The sequence below is a fragment of the Lepidothrix coronata genome, unplaced genomic scaffold, assembly GCF_001604755.1.
Source record: "Lepidothrix coronata isolate B3197 unplaced genomic scaffold, Lepidothrix_coronata-1.0 Scaffold63, whole genome shotgun sequence".
Lineage (NCBI taxonomy): Eukaryota > Metazoa > Chordata > Aves > Passeriformes > Pipridae > Lepidothrix > Lepidothrix coronata.
The window spans coordinates 4,364,076-4,387,330 of record NW_016690243.1 but is presented as its reverse complement, the minus strand read 5'-3'; the positions used below and the strand labels follow the sequence as shown (position 1 = coordinate 4,387,330).

Here is a 23,255-nt window from a genome sequence, read left to right as displayed (position 1 = left end):
AAGTTCTTTAAAATGATCATCTCACTCCATGAGGATCAACACGGTCAAGTCAGATATGACAATGCACTTCCTGAGCCCTTTCTAATAACTAATGGTGTGAAACAAGGCTGCATTCTCGCACCAACCCTATTCACAATCTTTTTCAGCATGATGCTCCAAAGGGCCATGGCAGACCTCGAGGATCAGGACGGTATCTACGTCCGACACCGTACTGATGGAAGCCTATTCAACCTAAGACGACTGAAGGCCCACACCAAGACCTTAAACCATCTTGTCCGGGAGCTTCTCTATGCTGATGATGCCGCCCTTGTTGCTCACACAGGAGCAGCTCTGCAATGTTTAACATCCTCCTTTGCAGACGCTGCTGAGTTCTTTGGGCTGGAAGTCAGCTTGAAGAAGACAGAAGTTCTCTATCAACCTGCACCTCAGGAAGTCTTCCATCATCCCCATATCACCACTGGCCAATCAGAGCTCAAATCAGTTCAGCAGTTTAATTACCTAGGTAGCCTCATCTCCTCGGATGGTAAGATTGACGGGGAGATAAACAACAGGTGAGCAAAGGCATATAGTGCTTTCAGAAAGCTTCATAAAAGAGTTTGGCAAAATAAACACTTGAAGAAAAGTACCAAGATCAGTGTTTACAGAGCCATAGTGCTGTCTACTCTCTTATGTGGATCTGAATCATGGGTCATTTACGGCCACCACCTGTGTCTCCTAGAACGCTTCCATCAACGCTGCCTCCGTTCAATCCTAAACATCCACTGGTCAGATTATGTGACCAATACATCTGTTCTAGAGCAAGCAGCAGTCACAAGTATTGAGGCCATGTTACTGAGAACACAGTTGTGCTGGGCAGGGCACGTCTCCAGGATGAAGAACCACCACCTCCGTAAGACCTTGCTTTATGGTGAACTTGCCACCGGCTGCCGCACAAGAGGAGCCTTGAAGAGGAGATACAAGGACTCCCTGAAGCAACATCTCAGCCTTGGCCATATTGACCACCATAACTGGTCTACTCTGGCCTCTAGTCGGGAGATCTGGAGACACACCATCTATATCGCTACTGATGCTTTTGAGAAAGCACGCAGGATCACTCTCGAGGAGAAAAGACAACGCAGAAAGATTCGTGCCCTGCAGAATATACCATCTAAGGAGTCTTTCTGCTGTGCCTTTTGCAACCGGACGTGCCTGTCTCGTATTGGCCTTTTTAGCCACCAGCGTGCTTGTAACGAATGTGGGTAGAGCCCTCCTCAAATCTTCATCTGCGAAGCCTAGCCATGATGATGATGTACCAGTGAGAAGAGCTGTCACATGCACCCTTTCTCTTTGTTATTTAAATGAGTTTAGGGGGTAAAAACATGGTGGAGGCTAACAGGTGTCACTCTGAAGTGACACATAATAGGTATATTATGTTTACTCCCTCCTCGTATCAGTTGAAAGAAAAGGACATAATTTCTGACTCGAGGAAATCAAACCTCCCCTTTGCATCACACTTCATACCAAGCCTGCCTGTGCCATGTGTGCTCTGCAGATTGCTCAGATGGAGCAAAAGGCAGCAGAAAGCATAACAAGGGTTACTAGAGAAGAAAACCAAAGCCAACACCTGCAGCTCAACAGGCACAAGAGGGCCATCTCCTCCAGCAGCACTCTCACTCCAGGAGTGATCACCACTGCTGTTCTGTTCCATCATGGTGCTGTTTCACAGCCATTCACCTCTTACACATTTCAGGGTATGTACTGCAAAAGCCAAGAATCCCCACTAATTCCATCTATTCAAGAGCAGAGATGTAAAAGCCATGCAAATCACAGGTATGTCCTCCATCAGACTGTCATTTAAGAGCCGAGTGTACAATGTCTTCAAGACTACTCCCTGTCTACTTGCAACTGAGGGGTACAGGGGAAGCTGTGCTTTGTAAGAAGCCATGGGCTTTCTCAGTTGCTTCCTTGGTATTTAAGGAACATCAAACTTTTTATCTCTTTGAACATAAAGTGTATGTAATCACTCAAAAGGAGCTGTGCCTTTCAGCCATTTTTTACCAGAAATTATCAGTATTCTCCAATCCTTAAAGTCAGCATACAACTTCTCAGGTCTCAGAAATAATCATCATTCCCCTCTGCAGAGCACATCAGCATCCATCTGAATACTCCCTAAAAATGGCAGATGGAGAATACTACAGGAATTTATCTTCTAAAAGGATAGGCTCTGATTATTTCTGTAACATTCAAACTCCTTGTGGCCTGAAGCATTTGGGAGCTGTATTTTGGTGCTCACAGAACAGAGTTTCATATAAATGAAAACTAAGCCAGTGGGAAAATCATTTAGTTTAATAAGAGATATGAACAGAAGTCATAGAGTACAAGAACCTTTATTCTTTAAAATAGAAAGAATGCAAGGTACAGCTTGGGGGGGGTTTCTTGCATATTTATGTGCAATACAAACACTTCACAGGTGCTTACATCTTTTTTTCCGCCTCTTAAGTTTCTACTTTTTCTTCCTTGGTCTGTATATATTAAATATGCCTTGCAATGCAGGAAACACTGCCAAATGTTTCCTTGGGAAAAATACTAGGGTAATAAAGATTTGGAAGAGGTCTGGTGCACAAACTAGAAGGTGTCAACATATTTGAATGAAACCAGGCATAAGTTATGTGTGAAATACAAAAATTAAAACTAGTCTAGGGTTGATGAAAAAGCATACTTCCAGTTAAGTCTGTTAATAGGGAATCTTGGCTGCTGAGTATATCAAACAATTTAGCTTTCCAAAAGGAAACATTACCATCGTAAGAGACTTTCTTATGCCTGTCTAATAGGGAGTGGCATATTTCAGGCATTCAGAGCATAAAGCAATGACAACAATGCAGAGTCACATGAAGTTGTTCTGCGCCAGCTGTGTAAGCTTCCCGAAATTTCATTCACCTAAAGGTCAAGAACTTGTGGTACTGCACATATGAGGCCTTTGAGAAAAGTTCAACTGCTTGTAAGATTTTCCTTGTGGTTCAGTACACAGCTAACATTTCACTGATTAGCTTGGCAATGTGACAGGTTGTCCACATATGTTCGGCTGTGCAGGAAACGCACTTGGTCTTTTCTGCTGGTTTTGGAACCAAGTAGCTCTCTGCCATAGGCAAAAAGTTATAGGGGTATGATGGACTACAGCAATTTCTGATTTTACCTACACCAATCAGATTGTTTGTAACAATCCTGACTCAAGCAGCTATCCACCTTGAAAGTTATTTAAAAAATAATCACAATTCAGATTTTCAATTCATATTTTAATTCAAAAAATTGAAGTCATCTAACCTGAAAATATCAAGGATTTGGAAAATGGTATTCTGCCAAGCCTAATCCTACTGTGCCCAGTTTTAAACAAACATACATAACCCAGCAAAATGTAGCCTCTGGCTTAAAAACAATCCTGTATTAAAGCCATAGGTAATCTGTCTTACATAATGCTATTTGCATTTTGTAATCCTGTTAAAAATACTTGTGACATCAAATCAATGCCTTCTAATCACGAAAGCAATATCCAAACCAGGACTCATGTAGCAGAACTGGTTTTGGGCTTTTTCTTTATTTTATGAGTAGTCCTTGTAGCATTTGTGGTATACATAAACAGCACAGTGGTATAAACTGAAGTTTAGTCTTTTAGTACAAATATAAATTAAATTAGAGAATTATCACCATTTATCCTAGATATTTAAACTAGAGTCTAATGTTCCAGTCTGGTGAATTATTCACATCCATAGGCTGGGATGGTAACACAAAGTTTTGCCATTTATAAGTGGCAAAGATTACAACTTTATTGTAGGAAGTTAATATTAAACCTTATGCTAACTCACCTTATCCCACTTAAATTCTGAATAGCAATTCAGTTTGTAGCATAATAAAGTCCCAGAATGTAGGTGGATGCCCAAATACACTGCACAAGTCCCAGTTCAGCCTTAGAATTTCCTAGAGAGTTGACTTCATTCACCCAGCTGCGCACACAGCACGTATTCTGGTTAGATAAACACTTAGTTTAACACCCTACAGCTCTTTAAGTAGATGTGATTAACCTACAAGAATTTTCTTGAAGAATTGCAAAAGTGAGAAATTATGGAGATCACAACAACTGAGAATCAGGAACAGTGATAATCCTGCCCACTTTCTCCTCAACCAGCCCCTCCACATACCTAAGGATGGGAGATCCAACTTCCAGCTCCACATGAGAATAGCTGATAGAGCAGGGCTGCTGATGGCTTATTACAGAATGCAGGCTCATTGGAGAGCATAATCTAGCATACAAGATCTCCCATCCATTTGCTCCCTGTTGCACGGGGGCTCAGAGCAGATGGAAACTTTCACGAAGCGTGCTCTGGGTCCTGGCAGCTGGAACCCAGAGCACAGAAGTGACTGAGATCCCATGAAGCCCAGCCAAAAAACAGAACCAGGATCTCCCACTTCTTCTGTGCCCCAGTCACTGAGGAAAAAAAAAAAGAGTGTTCTTTCTTCCAATACTTCTGAAATGTCTGCCCACAGAAGAATTACAGTCAGACTTATTCTGAAATGGACAGAGGACATATAGAAGATTAGTTAAGGTTGGAAGATATTTCTGGAAGTCACCTGGTTTAAACATTTGTCTCCCACTCTGTTCAGAACAAGAACAAATTCAGAATTAGATACAATATCCTAATGATTCCTTAATGGCTTTAATGAAAGCAAAACAAGTACTTCACTGGACTGGTCTTCAGAGAGTTCTTATTTTTCACCATGAAAAAAATGCCAAAAACAAAGTCCTATTGGGCAGGCTGGCTTGTTACCCTATCCCAAACAGTTCAAATTCTGGTACAGTTGAGTTTAAATTATGAAGACAGGATTTTTTCACTCTTATTATGCACAAAAACAGAGAGAACACTATGTATCCTAGAGAGTCCAATAGGGTTCCAAGCCCTGAGCTGGTTTAAAGTCTGACGTTCTCCTTAAATTTGCAAATACAAGTGCTGCATGTCCTATCAAGTCTGGCATACACTTAGCATAATAACAAGCATCCTAAAGGTCTCATCTCTGATAGCAGCAAAAAGCAAATGCCTGAGGGAAAAGGATATGTTTGTGGCAATATTCTCCCAGTCTTCAACTGAAAGCTCAGAGGCCTGATGAAATTTCCCAGTGCTCAACTCTACTGCTATATTGCCTTTATAAAGTACTAACATTTTTACAACATTGCTGTCATCAGAATAAAGACATTCAACTTCAGAAGCCATAGTACACTGTTTGAAACATCACATGCTGTTAGTGGCAATGGCTCTGAACTTAGCAATAAACATTAACATAGAAACTACACTTAAGACATAGTATACTTCCAGGAAAACAGCACAATACCATAAAACTTTTCCAGAAACTTTTTCAAATAATATCAGTTCCTTTATTCTGATTTTACTATCAAATTATGGCCTAGACAAATATACTCTATATTGTAGCAAGATCTACAGAATTTATAATTGTGGAGAAAAATAAAATTAAATTCAAGGCACCCTATAGTTACCAGGTATCAGGGCCGGATCTGTGTGCACACTCAGCACATTCTGAAGCTCCCAGCATGGACCAGGAACGGTTCAACTGAAATCTCTAAAAACAGTCCCTTGCAGTCCCCCTGCAGCTTGATGATTAACTGAATTCTCACCTGCCTTTACAATAAAGCAGCTGGTAAACAGGACCTCTCCAGTTGGAAATAATGGACAGTCCCTGAAGTTTCCCCAGGCAGCTCCTGCTGTGCATAGACCAACTGGTAGGAATTGCTTGCAAGCATGAATAGCATCTGAGGTCAAGAATCCAACATTTCCAGAGACTCCCTAAGGCAGCTGAAACTGTTCCTATTTACACAGCAATCGCCTGCATATAGGCAAGACATCCAGGAAATGTTTTGTATAGAGCTTATTGCAAACCAAAAGAAACAGATCATGCATAATCAGCAGAAAATAGTTTGTGGAGCCTCATCTAATCCAGGCTACCATCACCATCTGGTAAAGGACCATCAGACCCTTTTCAAGAGATTAGGTTGCCCAGATGAGCATTACTCAACACAACAGAAAGCAGTCAAGTACTTTTCCCATCCACTCTTTAAACAAACAGCTGTTTGACGGTGCAACAATATTGGGAAATTTATTTGGAGACAAGGGATTACATTGTCTTTTTCAATGAAACATTATGGTCATCTTCCAACATTTGTCAACATATTAAGCCTACTTTGTCTGCATCCACGTTGCTTCCTTAATGATTTCCAGATTAAAGTTTTTAACACAATACCTAGAAATATTTGTTCTATCAAAGTTCTGAATTAAATGACAGAAAATGATCAAAAACCCAATTCAAGCTTCAGATTAATCCTAGAGGCATTACTCCCATTTTACATAGACATTAGAACAGAAAAAGCCAGTCAGAAGACATTTTCATGTAATTTTGAAGTAATGACACCAGATGGAAAAATAAAACTCCACACATTTCTCACTAATTTTTCTCAAAAAATGTAAATTATCTGTATCACCAATGTTCCTCCAAGTACTTTAAAATACTACCTAGACAGAATTAGAACAGTATTTCCCAAGTGAAGGTTGCATCTACCGCTCATATTATAAGTTCTCAGTCAAAGTGTGATCAGCTTCTCAGCTATGGTTTCTCAAAAAACCCATCCACTACAGCCAAGTTCGTTTTTATTTTGATTTCTTTTTTATGTGATTCAACAGTTTTCCTATTCCTTAAAGGCTAGACGTTTATACCATGACTGCTTTGAACTGATAGTGATGAGCAGCAGTACATCTTACAGACAGGTTACACCTTTGGACCAGCTAGGATATACTAGGATTGTGCTTGATATGAGCAATACAGTCATCATGTCATAAGGTATTCCCACTCTCATCTCCTCCCCTCCAAGCATAGTTACATTTCAATTATCCAAGGCAGTAAATGAGTCAGATAACTATTTAAAAAAAAAAAAAAAGCCACAGAGATAACATGTGTAGAGGTAATAAGTTATAGAAGAACACTCAACAGTATAACTGATATCAAAGTTACACTGTTGACTATGAATGGACACAAATCCCTTCACTAATACGACCTCAGACCAGACAGCAGAGCATAAAAAGTAACTCTCTTGCTCTCTGACCTAAGCTTACTCACAAGAAGTCAATTTGGGCACTTCTACATTTATACATGTATATATACATATATATATATATATATATATATACACACACACATATATATAACTTGTACAGTTAATACCTAACAAATAAGTAGAAATAAATTAATCTTAGGAGAAACCACAGCTTGGAGAATCAAAAGAAATACATATAATGGAAAGTTTTTTATGTAAAGCTACTGTATGATGATTCTTCTAACAATTACAACTTGCCGGTGTAACACTAAATCCACTATCAATTCTCAGGACAATTGGCTGGATGTGCAAGGGGTGCTCCACCCACACACACATCCTGCTGCAAAGTATAATGACATAAAGTCTCAAAACTAATCATCTTTTGTCATCAAGCTTTGTACTTGTTAACCTAATTAATAACTTCATTACAACAATCCATTCATGCTGAAGCCAGTGAGGATAATCTGACCATCCTGATTCTCCAAACTCTAGATTAGTGCCATCTCCCTCCGCCATCTGCAGGATATTTTAATTTCTTTACAGTACAGTTGTTAGCTTTCCAGTACTGAAACTACTGAAGCACTATTCAGGACTAAACTAGTTTGATCTAATTCCAAGTTTTTCTTTCCACATCCCCAATAAAATTAGTCACCTCAAATGCAGCTTCATTAATAGCAAAGAAACTTTTGATGAGTTAGGTACGCTACATGAAGTGCTTCTGAAAGTGGAATACTCATGCTAACCGTGTCCTTTCACATGCTGTTTTTAAATTGTGGTACTGAACAGTAACATAATAAAACAGTAACATAATTCACCTATAACTGGACCAAGCTTTAATATTCTTTAAAAACATACATACTAAAAAACTGTATTACACAGTACCCATCACTTGTGTCTAGAAGTTCTAATCATACCTTACAGTCTCATTAGGACTGGCAATGTATGGATAGATAGCTGCAGCCTCAAAGAGCACACAGAAATTTGCAAAATGATTTTATATGAAAACTCAAAACCTTTGCTGCTTAATGACTTCTAAGACACTTCAAAGTCTGACTGTCTAATTACATTTAAGCATGTAAGCCTTCTTAAAAGGAAACTTTCAGTTTTGTTTTACAATTCTAGGCCTACTAACACACAATTGCACTCAAAGTAAGATTTACATACTAATTACTTGCCTATGCCTGAATAGCAGGTATTTAAAAACCTATCACAGGATGGTGGAAACAGCAATGAAGGGATAAAGAAGACAAAGAGACTAAAAAATGTTGCTCTTCTGGGTCCTACTTACAGACTGGCAAGTGTTTCTTTTGGGGCTCTGCAAAAGTCTTTGTTTGAGGATTAGTGTTCGGAAATTGAATTACATTGCAAAGGTTGAGTTACATTTTCAGTTCTATCAGAAAAGAGAGGAGGTTTTTTTTCCAATGCTATTTGGTGTTAAAAATTATCAATAGCTCTATTTTGGATAGGTAATATTTAATGTTGAATGGTAATATATTGACAAGCATATAAAATGTTTTAAATTTCAAGTCATATTTCAAGGCCAACACAATATCAATTTAGTTCCTTTTTTTAATAATAAAACTACATTAATATTAAAACTGGGCAAAATTACTATAGTTATAATAAAACAATTCATTAATAAATGAAAATTCCTAATATCAAAACTTAAAGCAGTGCACTAGCTCATCATAGTGAATTATAAATTATTTCCCAGAACCACAGATTTTTATCTCAGACCAATAAAAGCAAATATTTAACTATTTTTACAGACACGCTTTCAGAAACAGATGTCTCACTCCATCCCTTACCATCCAGGATAATCCAGGCACTCAACCTCAGGGATCAGCATTATTCTGTATCTTCAGAGACATACATGCTTGTACTGTTTTGCAATTTCATTTTAGCATCCTGGCACAATTCAGATCTGTGCAGAATTATCACTGGAGCCTAGCTCAAGACGCCATCAGTGAAAGGTCATTTTTCCATTTGTGAGCAGTAAGTCAAGGAACAGATGCCCAGTCTTTATGAGAAGAATCTTACAAATTACTTTTTTTGAACTTGATTCTTTGCTAATTCAGACAATACTTCAGAGTTACCAGCATCATTCACTAAAACTGTAGCTTGAGGTTTTGTTTTAGTAAACAAGAATTCATAGCTCTATTCTGTTAGTAGTTATTTGTATGTAATTAAATAGAGCTCTTCTCTTTGCTCTGTCTCCCCTTACTTTGTTACCTTCACATTTTCTTCTGGTTTCAGCCCTTCTTCCCTCCTCACTCTTCCATTCCAATCAATATGTCTTTTTATCAGTAGTCAAACCAGGAAGCTACCTATAAGTTTGCAATTTGAACTTTCTCATCTATCATAATAAGAATAATGGTATTTATTTACTTTAGCTTGCTGTCCTCAGTATGGTTAGTAACTGTTGGTGTCTTTCAGTATAATCACAATTAAACTAAGAGAGTGGGGAAACTCACAGAAATGTTTGACTCTTTTAGGACAGCTTTATCTCAGAAAAGAAAACGTATATAAGTGTCTATATAACATAATGAACATAAAGACTAATCTTCCTACTAATGTGAACTTTTGCATTAGCCCCAGCAGCCATTTAACTTCCAACAGAAGTTGCAGCTATTGGATGTGTTCTCAGCAATAGTGTTTCTGTCCCTGTATCCAAGGGACAGAATTGAGCCCTTGTAGAGAGCTGTCAAGTCTCATAACTTCAGCTGAACTTTAAAAAAAAAAAGGTGCAAAAATCAACCAGTTATTAAGAGCAACTGTGCTTTCATTGTTAGATGTTTCTAGGCTTCTAGATATAGAGGGTGGGGAAAAAATAGCTAGGACACTTTAGACAAGTAAATGATTTATTAAAATTTGTATCTTCATAGCTAATTCCCATGATACTCTTTCAAGTGTCTGATGCTGTCAATTATGCTAGTACATTTCCCTTTATGTGATGAGAAACCTGCTCCTGTATTCCAATGCCAAGAGAGTGAGAAAGCTGTGAATTACGTAAAACTTTTAGAAGTAACTTGGAGAAACTCCTCCAGATAAAGTTTTGGGGATGGTCTGCAAACCATCTTACAAAGGACCTCTCCAGAAATCCTGCTATTAAGGGAACTGTGCCTGCTGGAAATGACAGTGGGGAGATTGGAAATCTGGGGCAGCATTTAAGGCTATTTTGATGATGCTTCATTCCAGCATAACTGGTAGAACTGAGATCCCCAGAGAGCAACCAAAGCTCTTAAGACATGCCTGTAAAGAATACTGTGACTTCGAAACAATGGGATAAAGGGTTTTCTTTCCTTGCAAAAACTGTCCAGGTTTTGGAGGAAGATAATTTAAAGACAGGATACTATTGCTGTAACTTGAGATAGTGCATAAGCAGTAAAAGCCAACACACTTTAATTAAACACCTACATTCCTACCAAGTAAGCTAAATGAAAATTACTAGCCATCATCTTTCACTAAAACCTACACTGCAGCATTCCTGAAAAAGGCTACTTTATTGAAGCATTTCATTTTAGGCCCATAACGTTGAATATTTTCCACAGTACTCTAAAGAGCAAAATTACATACTTTAAAGGACATAAATGTTATTAACAAAAAGGAAAATATGAATATGCAAATCCTGAGGGATATCTGGGAAAACAGGAAATTTAATTCAGACAGATTCTTTATTCTTTCAACTACAAGGGAGAAACTACTGAGAACAGAGTGTACTTTCCATTTTCAAATGAAGACAGATACAGTCCTGAAAAACATACTTGAATTAAAATTACTGGAATCAATAAGCAGGTAAATGAGTTAAGTTTAAGAACTCATTATTTACAGGTCAAACGACATGATCTGATGAACTGTTCGGACTTCCACTATAAAAAAACAAAACCACAAGTGAGTTCTAAGCAGATGTATTTACTTTCTTCTTCAACACTAAACATTATTATATTTTTGTCAATGTATGAAATTTTGTGCATCTATACTGTGTTATTTATTCAGTCATTATCTCACTGTATTTTTATAGGCATAGACACCTTTCTAAGGATTTTGTTTTGTAGTCACTAAACAATGTGTCTGCCCTCTGGTGGTCACACTCACATTTTTACCGTTTTAAGTTAAAAATGCACTTCATACAACTACCACCTAAAAGGTTTAATAGATATTTAGCTTTTAGTCACCTTGGGATGGCTTGTTTTACAGTCATGCAATTGCTTACATTTCAACTTTATCATGCAGAAATAGCTCACACATAATTTAAGATATTTCTTGTTTTGTCCATATCTAGAACCAAGTTTAGACACCAATTTTTAAAGCACTCAAACTACAGAAAAGCAGAAAACACCTTAACTTTCCATTTATATTGAGATTATATGTTTGGTACTGTCTAGGAAAGATGTTACAACTTGTAACACATTGAAATGTTGGCTACTAGACTCCAAGGTCCATAAACACATTAACTGCTTCTGAGGAAAAACATGGATATTTAAAACACTGTTTGCACATTTAAAGGTGTCAGAGCTGCACTACTTAGAAACTTCTATACATATATAGTCACTCCAGTAGGCAAAAGGCAAGCCAATTATACATAAGGTACATACAGCTCCAATATGAAGGATGAGTTCCTTCACAAGCCCAAAGTTGTCCCGAACACAGCTGCAGTATTACTGAGTTGTGGCAACAGTGGTAATAGTTCCCATCTGCCTCTATAACCTAATCAAACCTGGGCCTAGGGAATAATAATGACACCTGCATCAGAAAGAAGAGCTCGGAAGACTGTGGATTGTCTGCAAGAGCCTGAAGAACATAGCACAGAATCATCCAACATCATGTTGGAAGTGGATCTCAAGGATCATCTGGTTCAGCCTTTCTTGGCAAAAGCATGATCTAGACAAGATGGCCCTGCAGCCTGTCCAGATGCATCTTAGAAGTGTTCAAAGTTGGGGAATCTACCTCTTCCCAGGGGAGATTACTCATTTGAGTAATTGGCTGACTGTTCTCATTGTGAAAAACTTTCCTCCTATGACCAATCAATCTCCCAAGGAGGAACTTGTACTCATTACCCCTCATCTTTCCATGTGAGTCCCTGTAAAAAGGCAGTTTCCATCTTCTTTATAGGCATCCCTTAAATACTGGAACATGGTGCTAGGGTTTCCCCTAATCCTTCTCTTCTCAAGGCTGAACAACCCAGTTCTCTCAGCCTTTTTTCACACTAAGCTTCTCAGTCCTTGGATCATCTTTGTGGCTCTTCTCTGGCCCTCTCCAGCCTGTGCACATCTGTCTTATTTAGTGGGGACCAAATCTGCACACAGTGTTCCAGGTGTGGCCTGACAAGCACTGACATCCCCCTTCCACCTTCATTGCCAAGATATTCCCTCTCTTTGGGTGTCTCTGAACTTCACTATAAATAAAGAAGTATGTTGGTAAATGGAAGCAGGAATCCTTTATATTTGGTGAAAAGACCTTATCTCTGGTCACAAGGGCTCTTGTCTTCATAACTTACAGACTTGATCACTGCAATACTGAAACAATTTCGTCACACTCCAGAGAAAGCAACTTCCTCAAAACAAGACAGGGCTCTACAACACATCATGATGCTGGCTTTGGCTTTTAGTGTTAGTCAGAACTCAGTTCACTGTGTGGAAAAAGGGTTGTCATTGTGTCCTGAATTTATTTAACAGCAACAATAAACCCAAATCACACTGGAATCATTAAAATTGCTCTTAACTGAAAATGCTTGCCATACATGGAGAGAGCACAGCTCTTCACAGCAGCTGGAACAGAACACAAAACTTACAGGTCCAAGATTCAAGAATGCCTAGAGGCCACAGTTTATTAAACACTGCATGCAAAGACTCCATTTCTGTTCTCTCTTAATGCAGAACTCCCCTCTTGTAAACTCACTCAAGTCCTGTACAGTTTTGAAAGTTTGGGAAAGAAAAAGGCATGTGTCCCCCTTTTCTAGTTAGAACAGGTTAATAAACAGCAAAATGGCTAGCGCAGCCTAGTAACATCTCACTTCACCCCAAGAGAGAGCCAGATTTTGATTGTATGTTGCCATGTAACAAACACAACAAAATTACCTAATTCAGCTGAGAACTGACAATTAAGAAATGCCTTCCATTTAAAAAACCAACCAACCAAACAAACAAAAAAATCACACAAAAAACCCCCAGCAATGCAAGGGGATTTAACTTCCTATTATATATTAAGTTTGCCCAGAGACCACAGCACTGGTCTACTCACAGAGGTGGCTTTGCCGAGGGGCCCACAGATTCCAGATTACTCAAAGTGGCAGTAACAAAGTTACTAAACCTGTTTATGCCACCCAAAGAAGAGCTGTAGCCAAGCTATCACTTGAAAATTTTAAGAAGGAAGGCACATCAAGCACCTCCTGCATTTTGATTCCCCTAGAGATATGAACAGCAGCAGAGTCAGAAACCCCACTTTTTAGTCCTTCTAAACACTGGAGAAATCATGAAGAATCATCTATCCTGTTACAAAGTGTAACTTGTGGTGTACAAGACTACTGATGAACAACACTGAACTCTTAAATACTCTTGAAAAGTGGTCCTTCTCAAGGTCTTTTTCCCCTCTTCTTCTGAATTTTGTTCATTTCTACTATTCTGCCCATGCTATAATATTCAGTGGGGAAGACTTCCCCACTTAGTCAGCACCTATGTGCTGGTTGGTTATCTCCATAGTATTGTTCTCCACCAGCAGAACTGTTCCCTGACTCCAAATTTGGTACAAAAGCTGGGTTTTGCACTAATTGATTACATACACCTCCTTTGCACATGCACAGACACACACACAGCCCTACAGTGTTGTGACATTGTAAAGGCAACTCCTTTACATGAACCCTCCAAATCATGTTGGACAAATAAACAGCACTGAAAACACAGAAACAGGAAAGTTAGAAGTGAGAGGCACAGATCAGAAAGACAAAGACAATCTGTACTCGTGTATAAACACTGTGTATAAACACTGTCAGCTCCTCACTCAGGTAACAGTCGAAAGGAAAATGGTATGTTAATATTTGGTTGGCCGTCCAGAAAAACCTTATTAGTGGCCAAAGACTAACTCACACAACCAGGAAGTTATGGATTGGCGTTTGTTTTCCTCAGACAAGCTGTTGAACAGTAACAATTACATACTTTAAACCAGAGGAAATCAAAAGGTCATGTATACCTAATGGTGCAGACAAACTATTAGGACAACTCAATTCCCATTGGGATGCATCCAAATTCAGCAGTCTTACATGAGTATTTACAGAATTTAGAGAGACTACATCTGTACTGATTCTGTCTGATTTAACTGACAATTTACACAGCTAGTTCCTTTCTAATGAGGCTGTTTTTTAAAGTTATCACGTCCTCATAAGTTGAACTGGTCTTTTTTTCCTCTCTTGGCTATTTTTGTGCATCTGAGATGCTCTGCATCAAATGCTGCTTTTTATATAAAGTTTAGTTGCTTAAAGTAGAATGGGGGTACTGTGAGCTCTTACAGAAACATTTTATAATTCAAGCTGTTATGCTTCCATACTAAAAAGTTAACAAGGGGAAAGCTGTAATCACATTATGAATTGAGCCATTTCAAAACCAAAACAGTGTAGGAAAACACTGTATTCACAAAATGAATACTAAGATACATTTATCTCAATTCATACAACAAACTAAAAAAAAATTGAAAGCTTCTTAACAACAGTTAATAGAGGATCCAGATGAACATTTCTGTACTTATTCAACATTTACTAGACAGGAGAAGCTAAAGAGCAATCCAGAGCAGTATTTGCAATGCAATTAGGCTAGACAAGTAAGTCTGAATGTATGCCAGCTGCAGGGGTCTGCCCTTAATTCACACAATCAAATGTCTAGTGTGTCACACAGTGTCTAGCATCAGTATCTCCAGTATTAAAAGTCTCATCAGATATGTACTTGTTTACTGAGCATCTTAATCAGGGTCTGAGCACATATCTAGCTGTACCTTCTAGCAGTCTATGTGCCAGTCCATCACCATCTGTCAGTTAAAGCTTTCACAGACAGAAAAAAATCAATTCAAACAAATGTGTTCGGCACTCAAACTAAGCTATCATTCACATTTCAATATAAGACTTGAATTCCTTTTCAGTGTTCTTCAACTTTGACCCAGCTCTACCCCCTCCTTCACTGAAAAGGGCAAAGACAACAGCCCAGCAAGTGGGACAGGCAAAACAGACCTCCTTTGTTCACTTTTTCCCTTTCAGTTTTCTATTGAGGTAAATAACTGAAAGCTCAGCCAGCCTCCAGTAGCTCAGAAGAAAGCAATATAGTTAGCTTGCAACTATCCCTTCCTGGTTAAAAAACTCTGGGACAAAACTTATGGTGCATCATGTTAATCTTATTACTGGAGATTAACTCTTTACAAATTCCCTTAATATTATATTTTGACAGTTTTCATAACTGCAGAATTTACAGTATCTTTAATACTGAACTGAATAGGCAATACACTTACTTACCAGCTTAAAATGCAACAAATTCTCACTGTGGAGAAAGTATAACTAAATTTTTTGAATGCTAGCAGCCCACTCAGGAAGGCAAAACCAAATTCATTGCATATTGCCCAACACACAACTCCTACATCATTCCCTCATCTTACATTACCGACATATATTTTCCTCTGTATGGCTTCCCATTTTAGAAACTCTGTTCATAAAACAGGACAAAATGAACAAGTCTGGTGAAAATCGTACAACAGAGTTTTACTGTATTATTTCAATGTAATGGAAGTTAAGTAATTACAATTCAAGGTGATTTGAGACAAATTAACAAAACTGCAGATTAATAGCAATTCCACAGCTGCAGGCAAAACAGATTTAATTTTTAGGCTGACTGAGCTATTTGAGCTATGCAGTAATCTATTAACAAAATACTAAACCTTTAGTGTATTTAGTATCTTTTATGTCCAGATACCATGGAGAGTCATTTCCCTAAAGCAGGACAAATGGGCAGATGTGCATTACCTTTTCTTAACTTGAAATCAGAATCCTCAAACCAATAAAATTTGACAATTACAGAGACCCCAAGAAACTCTGACTTGGTTACTAAAGCTTCTGCTGTCACCAGAGAGAAACACCAAAGTGCAACAAGCTAGCAGGAGCTATCAGTATGTATCACTGGACTTGTTATTCCATTTTCTGAAAATAAAGACTACTTAAAATAGCCAAATTTTCTTACTACAGTCCTTTTTATCAAACAAGCTGTGGTATATGTGATAAATAATACACTTTCTGCAAGAAGATAAGGAACGGTAACTAGGGTTCAGGTTCTGGAGATCTCATTCACCTTCAACATTATTATTTTTGAGTATATTTACTGTAGCCAGTAACAGTAATGACAGAACTAAGATATTAATAAAGTATGATTAGTTGTGGATTTATCTGTGAGTTGTGAACAGGATTTTAGCTCCATCCTTAACACCAGCTGGTATATGCCAACCCACCACCCGATGTGGTCACACAGCTGTACAGATTCCCTTTGCACAACCCCAAATGCAAATTCATTCAATGGATCCCGAGTTCTGTCAACAGCAAGCAGCTTTCTGGGTTTGCTTCTTTACATTCAATATTCTCAGAATATAACACTTTCCCAGTTCTGTTGATCTACCTAGAATATATCTATTGATATATTCTGGCAGCTAATTTTAGACACCCAAGAGAATTTCACGCTACTTTGAAATTCAAATAAGTAACTTTCACAGACTTTGGCATCAAACTCTTCAGCTACTTTGGTCACTTGCATTGCAATTTCTATTCAAAACTAAACAAATGACTGAGGGGTATTCATAGGAATGATAACATCAAACAGGTTAGACAAATATTAGAAAGATACTGCACCTGCAAGCCAGTTTTCTGACTTCTAGATCCTTTGAGCAAGTATGTAACACTATACTATCTTTCTCTTTCCAGCTGATACCCTTTGCCAAAGAACACCAGCAAGATCCCCCTCTTGGCATATAAGCTGCTCTCAAACTCAAAATAGTCTAGATGCCTTCTGATGTTGTACAGTGACCTGTTTTATGCACAGACCCACATAACTACTATCTATAAATTATCACATCTACTATGTTAAATTATGGAAGATGTTGAAATGATTAAAAGTGCATCTGTTACATACAATGAAGTCTTCAGGTTTCATCTACCTTTCCCCCAATATACCGAAGAATCAAAATGATAGACACAGAGAAAGAAATGCACAAAGATAGGGAACATTAGAAAAAAGAAACCCAGGTAGTTAATACTGCCTTCTTGAGTCAGTAGGAGGTTGGTTTTAATAAACACCAAAAAGCGGGAGCTTTACGGATAAAAGAACATCTTGTCATGATCTATAGGTTCCATTATAGAGTTAAATATCACATTTTCCATTGTTTTCATCCAACTACATGTCGTAGTTCAAACTACTACACTACATAAAGAAGTAAGCAATAGCATTCCTCTCACAGAGTACCTGTCAATATGGAACAGCCTTATTGACTGGGCCGAAGCACACTATGATCTCAAATATTTAAACAGCTCGAATTTATTAATCAGGTGCTGTTTACACTTAGATTCCGAAGTCTTGGTTTAAACACATTTCAGACTTCAAAACTAACACATCTATGCTAAAGAGTTCAACGGCGGCTGACAGTTTAGTCAATTATTAGTTTACAGTCTAACAGGCAAGTGCACTCTCTGCCCAGACTTGGCGGTGATATTCTGCATTAATTGTAATCAAGAATCAAAAAAAGAGAAAGCAAGAAAAGCCCGACATCCATACCCATTGTAGCTATTTTATATCTAAATAACATCACAGTTGTAACGGGGGAAAAAAAGAGGGGGGATGATAAATAAAGGCGCAAGAGCCGAAACGCGGAGCGCGGCACTTCAGCACCGACAGCTCCTTCCCCGCACACGCCCGGCCCTCGCCCCCGCCGGGCAGCGCACGAAATGGCGACCGAGCCCGCCCGGGGATGTGGGCGCGTCGCAGCCGCGGAGCGTCCCCGCCCGGGACCGACCCCCCCGCCCGGGAGGTGCCACCGGCCGCCGCAGCAACAAAGCCCCGCAGCGGCCCCGCGGCACCGGGCGGGCTCACCAGGTGCCTCCTCGCCCGGCCCCTCGGAGGAGCCGCGGCATCCGCGGCGGACGGGCGGCTCCTCGGCGCCGGGGCGCTGCGGAGGGCTGTGACACCGGTGGTGCGGGGGCTGGCGGCGGTGCAAGGGCTGATACCGGCGGTACGGGGGGATGTGACACGGGCGGTGCACGGGAACGACACCTGCGGTGCGAGGGGATGGATGACAGCAGCGGCGCGGGGGGATGTGATACCGGAGCGGCGGCGGGCGCGGCACCTCCCGCAGCGTGATGCGCGGCGCGGCGACGGGGACTGCCAGGCCAGTACTCACGGGAAGGTGCGGCCCCTCCGCCCGGGGAGAAGAGGGTCAAGAGGGTACCCGCGCTCTTTCTGTTGCTGTTCCTCCTCCTCTCCTGCTGCTGCTGCTGCTGCTGCTGCCCGCTCGGCAGCCCGGCGAGAAGAGCCGCGGCGGGCGCGCTCCCGTGCTATCCCCTCCCCGGCGCCCCCGCCCCCGCCGCGCCGCGGGGAAGGCGCGCTCCCGCGCGGGGGCGGGGAAGGCGCGCGCATCTGCGCGAGCCGCGGCGGGGCGGGCGCGCGCGCGCGGCACGGTGGCCGGGGCGGGGCGGGGCGCGTGTCCCTCGCACCTGAGGCACCTCCATGGTGGGCTGGCATTCCTCCCTCTCTCACTCCGCCACCCAGGTTAAAATGGGGGTAGGTTCATCGTCGTGCCGCCGCTCAGGGGTGCCCGAACGGTGACCAGCTCGGCCCTGAGCCTCCCCAGCAGCGCCGGTGCCCTGCAGCCCCCGGGCTCCGCCTGTGCCCTTCCCCGGCTGGGCACAGCCGAGCGCTCCCCGGGGCACCCCCAGAGCCGCCCCCCCGGCGAGGGCGGCGTTTTAAATAGCCGCATTATTTTAGCCCGGCAGTGCCCCTCTAAATAGATGGTTTCAGCGAGTTCCCAAACTGGAGACAAGGATATTATTTTACACTCGACAATTGTCCTGTTGAACTCGTTAAATTTCCAGTTCATAAGTTCAGGAAGGCAGGCGCTTGGATGCAATCACTCAAAGAGAAGCACTGGGCGACACCATTTGGAGAACAGCCTGGAACTGGGCTTATTTCAAATAAACCTTTCTGCTGAACACACTTCTTGCAGTGCTTCCCTTTCACATTTTGCAGTTAATTTAATGCACAGCATCAGAAAGCATTTTAATGTAATTTTGAGAACTCTGAGGGCTGTGCTCAGTATTACTCAAAATTAATTCAAGAATACCTTTAACATGTAGTAAATGCGATTAACTGCCACTGTTGAACTTGCCTTTGGATCAGCTCACTTAAGAATAGCCTTCTGTGCATTGCAAGGTAGCAACTTTTATAATGGTTAACTATTACACATTTGAGGGAACAGATCTCAAGGTGAACTCTACAGTGATAACTTAACAGTGCAAAACATGATGCCTAAGATGAACAAAAAGCCCTTACCCTGCAACTCTGCAGAAACCCCTTTACGACTGGCAAGTTAAATCTGAACGTCTGACCTTCTGAAAAGCAACACTCTAGATGAATAACAGATTCTATAAATGATAGAGCACATGCATATAAATATCCAGGGGTTAAACAATAACTCAGACATTACTGCTTCAGACTCTGGAGATATTCAAGCTCCTCTTAATCTGAGGACAGGATATTAATGTTTGAGACCTGAATATGCAAAGAAGATTGGAATGAATGTGAAGAGAATCCTTTATAAAGAGGGGAAGTAAGTGCTTGAATGTTCTTTTGTTTGTTTGCTAACCTTTTCATTTTTGCTATACAACTCCCATGTTCCCAACTGATTTATTTAAATATAAAAACACTACAAAGTAATTGTGCATCAGTGTGTAAGGGGGCCTTAAAACACTAGGATATTGCCTTGCAAGATACCATGTTCCATAAGGAGATCATGTAGCCACTCTTGACTTTGAGAGAATATGGATATAAAATGCAGAGAGCAGGATGACTTCTCAGACAGCTATCTGTTTGCCTCCTTGACGGATTCCATGGGGAACATGGTGAGCCATACCTTCAGAAGGTGGACTGTAGAACTGCAGGACACTTGAGGGGAAAGATTTGAGTTGAAAGTTTAACTTTCTTAAAATGTAGGATCAAAGATCTGGTTATTATTTGGATAACCAACATTAATTTAAAAGCACAAAACATTGGGCTGTGGCAAACCACTAGGTGCAAGTTAGACCACAGAAACCAAGTAAATGAAGAGATTTCACTGTTGCAGGGAGGGGGTGATAGATAACTCTATATTGATATATGATGAGGCTGAAGTGTTGCAGCTGGTATGATTACACCCTTATGATTCCCCTGAGAATTTAAACTCTGTAATTTTTATATTACTGAGATAAACAAATACACACATTCAATAGCACAAAGCAGAAGTTTCCAAATGGTGGCATACATATAATCATACAGTAAACAAGTACATTCAAAGGTTTATACTAGGAGCTACTTCTGCTGGTGATGGCATCCACTATTGTGGATGAGTGCCATCCATACTGGCAGTAGGATGGTGGCATCAAGCAAAAAGAAACAGGTAGGGTTGTTGGTATAAACAACATACCCCTCAGCCATTACAATAAGCAGAAATTGTGTGGCTGAAGGAATACTAGCTTTCTAAGTTCTCTGCCTCCTTGCATCTTTCCTGTAGTCATCATTCTACCTTTTGTAGCCTTTCTCCTCACTTTGCCTGCTGCAACTATATCCATGGATTGGCAGTTCCAAACATAGTGTTTAGTCTTCATGATCCTTTAATACCAGCCTTAGTTTACCTAGGTATCATCTACTGCTTTCTTCTACCTATTGAGGTTTTTTGATAGTCTTTGGCATTTTGTTCCTAAAGCAGGCACTTTTGAGGATTATGGAAAGACATCTTGGGTTGTACATCTCACCTAACTTTAGATGTCTACTATGTGAATGTCTGCATGTGAGCTAGTCATTCTCTCCACTGAGCATAAAGGGAACCAGAAATAGGCAGTTTTAGTGTATGATTCATCTAACCTATTTTAGATGTCTACATTAGAATAAGCCAAGTTGCATCCTAGAAATGCCGGTTTCTATCCATTGACTCTAACAGGACCAGCAGGTGTCTCGTTCAGCTGTAAGTGTCTACATTGTTAGAGTCTGCATTTACTCAGCTGAATGCCACCCATGTAATTTTAACATGAGTTATCCCACTGTTCCACTTGTTTTGATGTCTTACAATGGTGAACGGAGCACAGTGTAGCACACAAAGTACTTTGCACAAAGTAAAATGGTGAGGTATGCCCCACCGAATATATTCAAAGTCAGTAGAACTTAGACTAATCATATTTGATAGAGTATGGGGCCCCCCAATCAAAAACTGAAAAACTTTTGAGATTATTTTAATCTAGTTTATTTATGGGCATTTTGTATTTCCTTTGGAGGATCTCCTGATACCATGAAAGTAACGTAAATGCACTTACTGCTGGTCTAATACTTTTTAGAAGCTAGTATTTATTTACGATAGCAGCATAAAATGTGAATATCTCTAAGCAGAAAAGAGCCCAAAGACAAGATCAAAAGCTTAAGTGATAATGTCTAATGTTAAAAGCTGCACTGCTTGGTATACAGTAACAAAATCAGCTTTCACAGACTACCAGGCAGAGGATGTGTTTTGATGTAAGATATGTTCAGAACTAGGGTAGCAAGAGTATCGTGCAGGATAGACACTGCACAGAAGTGTTCTGATGTGCTGTCAAGAATTGAAAAAAAAATACTTAAGGCTTCAGAACTATTCTCTCGAAAGACAATTTGTGACTACAGTTAGGTACTGCCATGCCTGATTTATAAGCTATTACCTAGGTTTTCCTTACAAGAAATCAGAGTTCTTCTGGAATCCTAGAAGACTAGCAAGCTAAGCAGTTGGAGACACATGGAAATGCCGTGAGTTTAATCATGCCTATTTAGGACTCAGATATTCAAAGCTGATGGCAAACACTGCCAGGGATTCACAGGGCTGAAACTTCCTCCAGGAATTACATGCTTGAACGCAAAATGAAAGGAAGCGATCCTGTTCTTTGAGAAGCAGATGGAGAGGAGGAGCTGTTAGAGCTGTCCCATCTTCCATTAGCTTGATCATTAGAGTGCTGCAAAAGGAAGTAGGAGCCCTGGGTTCAGTTGTTTTCTTTGCTCAATGGACTTTAATTTCTCAGGGCACAAACCTTTCAAAAACATGTAGGAGAATCTGAGGATGAAGGCAGAATTTTCAATCCACTCTGCACAGGATAGTTAAACATTGAAAATAATCATAGCTAGGCTTTGCAAACGAAGATTTGGGAAGGGTTCTACCCACATTTGCTACCGGCGCGCTGGTGGCTAAAGAGGCCAATGCGAGATAGACAAGTCCAGTTGCAAAAGGCACAGCAGAAAGACTCCTTGGACGGTATCAGCAGGATACGATTCTTTCTGCGTTGTCTTTTTGATGGTGATCCTGCGTGCGTTCTCAAAGGAAGCAGCAGTGTTAAAGATAGTGTGTCTCCAGACCTCCCAGCTGGAGGCCAGGGTAGACCAGCAATGAAGATCAATGTGGCCAAGGCTGAGATGTTGCTTCAGGGTGTCCTTGTATCTCCTCTTCGGGGCTCCTCTCTTGCGGCAGCCGGTGGCAAGTTCACCATAAAGCAAGATCTTAGGGAGGCGGTGGTCCTTCATCCTTGAGACGTGTCCTGCCCAGCGCAGCTGTGTTCTCAGTAACATGGCTTCAATACTCGTAACTGCTGCCTGTTCTAGAACAGATGTATTAGTTACATAATCTGACCAGTAGATGTTTAGGATTGTACGGAGGCAGCGTTGATGGAAGCGTTCTAGGAGATGCAGGTGGTGGCGGTAGATGACCCATGATTCGGAACCATATAAGAGACTAGACAGCACTATGGCTTTGTAAACACTGATCTTGGTACTTTTCTTCAAGTGTTTATTTGGCCAAACTCTTTCATGGAGTTTTCCAAAAGCACTATATGCCCTTGCTAACCTGTTGTTTATCT

At 40.4% G+C, this 23,255-nt stretch overlaps 1 protein-coding gene across 20 annotated transcripts in view; it reads right to left on the bottom strand.

Annotated features, from left to right (window-relative positions):
* Positions 1 to 18,939, bottom strand: part of NRCAM (neuronal cell adhesion molecule) — a 152,235-nt gene extending 133,296 nt beyond the window's left edge. For 18 of the 20 annotated variants that reach the window (XM_017817827.1, XM_017817826.1, XM_017817832.1 and 15 more), the window contains exon 1: positions 18,539 to 18,709. The gene's annotated coding sequence lies outside the window, so the exon portion shown is untranslated. Of the gene's footprint in view, positions 1 to 18,538; positions 18,710 to 18,851 lie in introns of those variants that run through there. The other 2 variants (XM_017817831.1, XM_017817829.1) reach the window with 2 other exon arrangements.
* Positions 18,940 to 23,255: the final 4,316 nt, after the last annotated feature.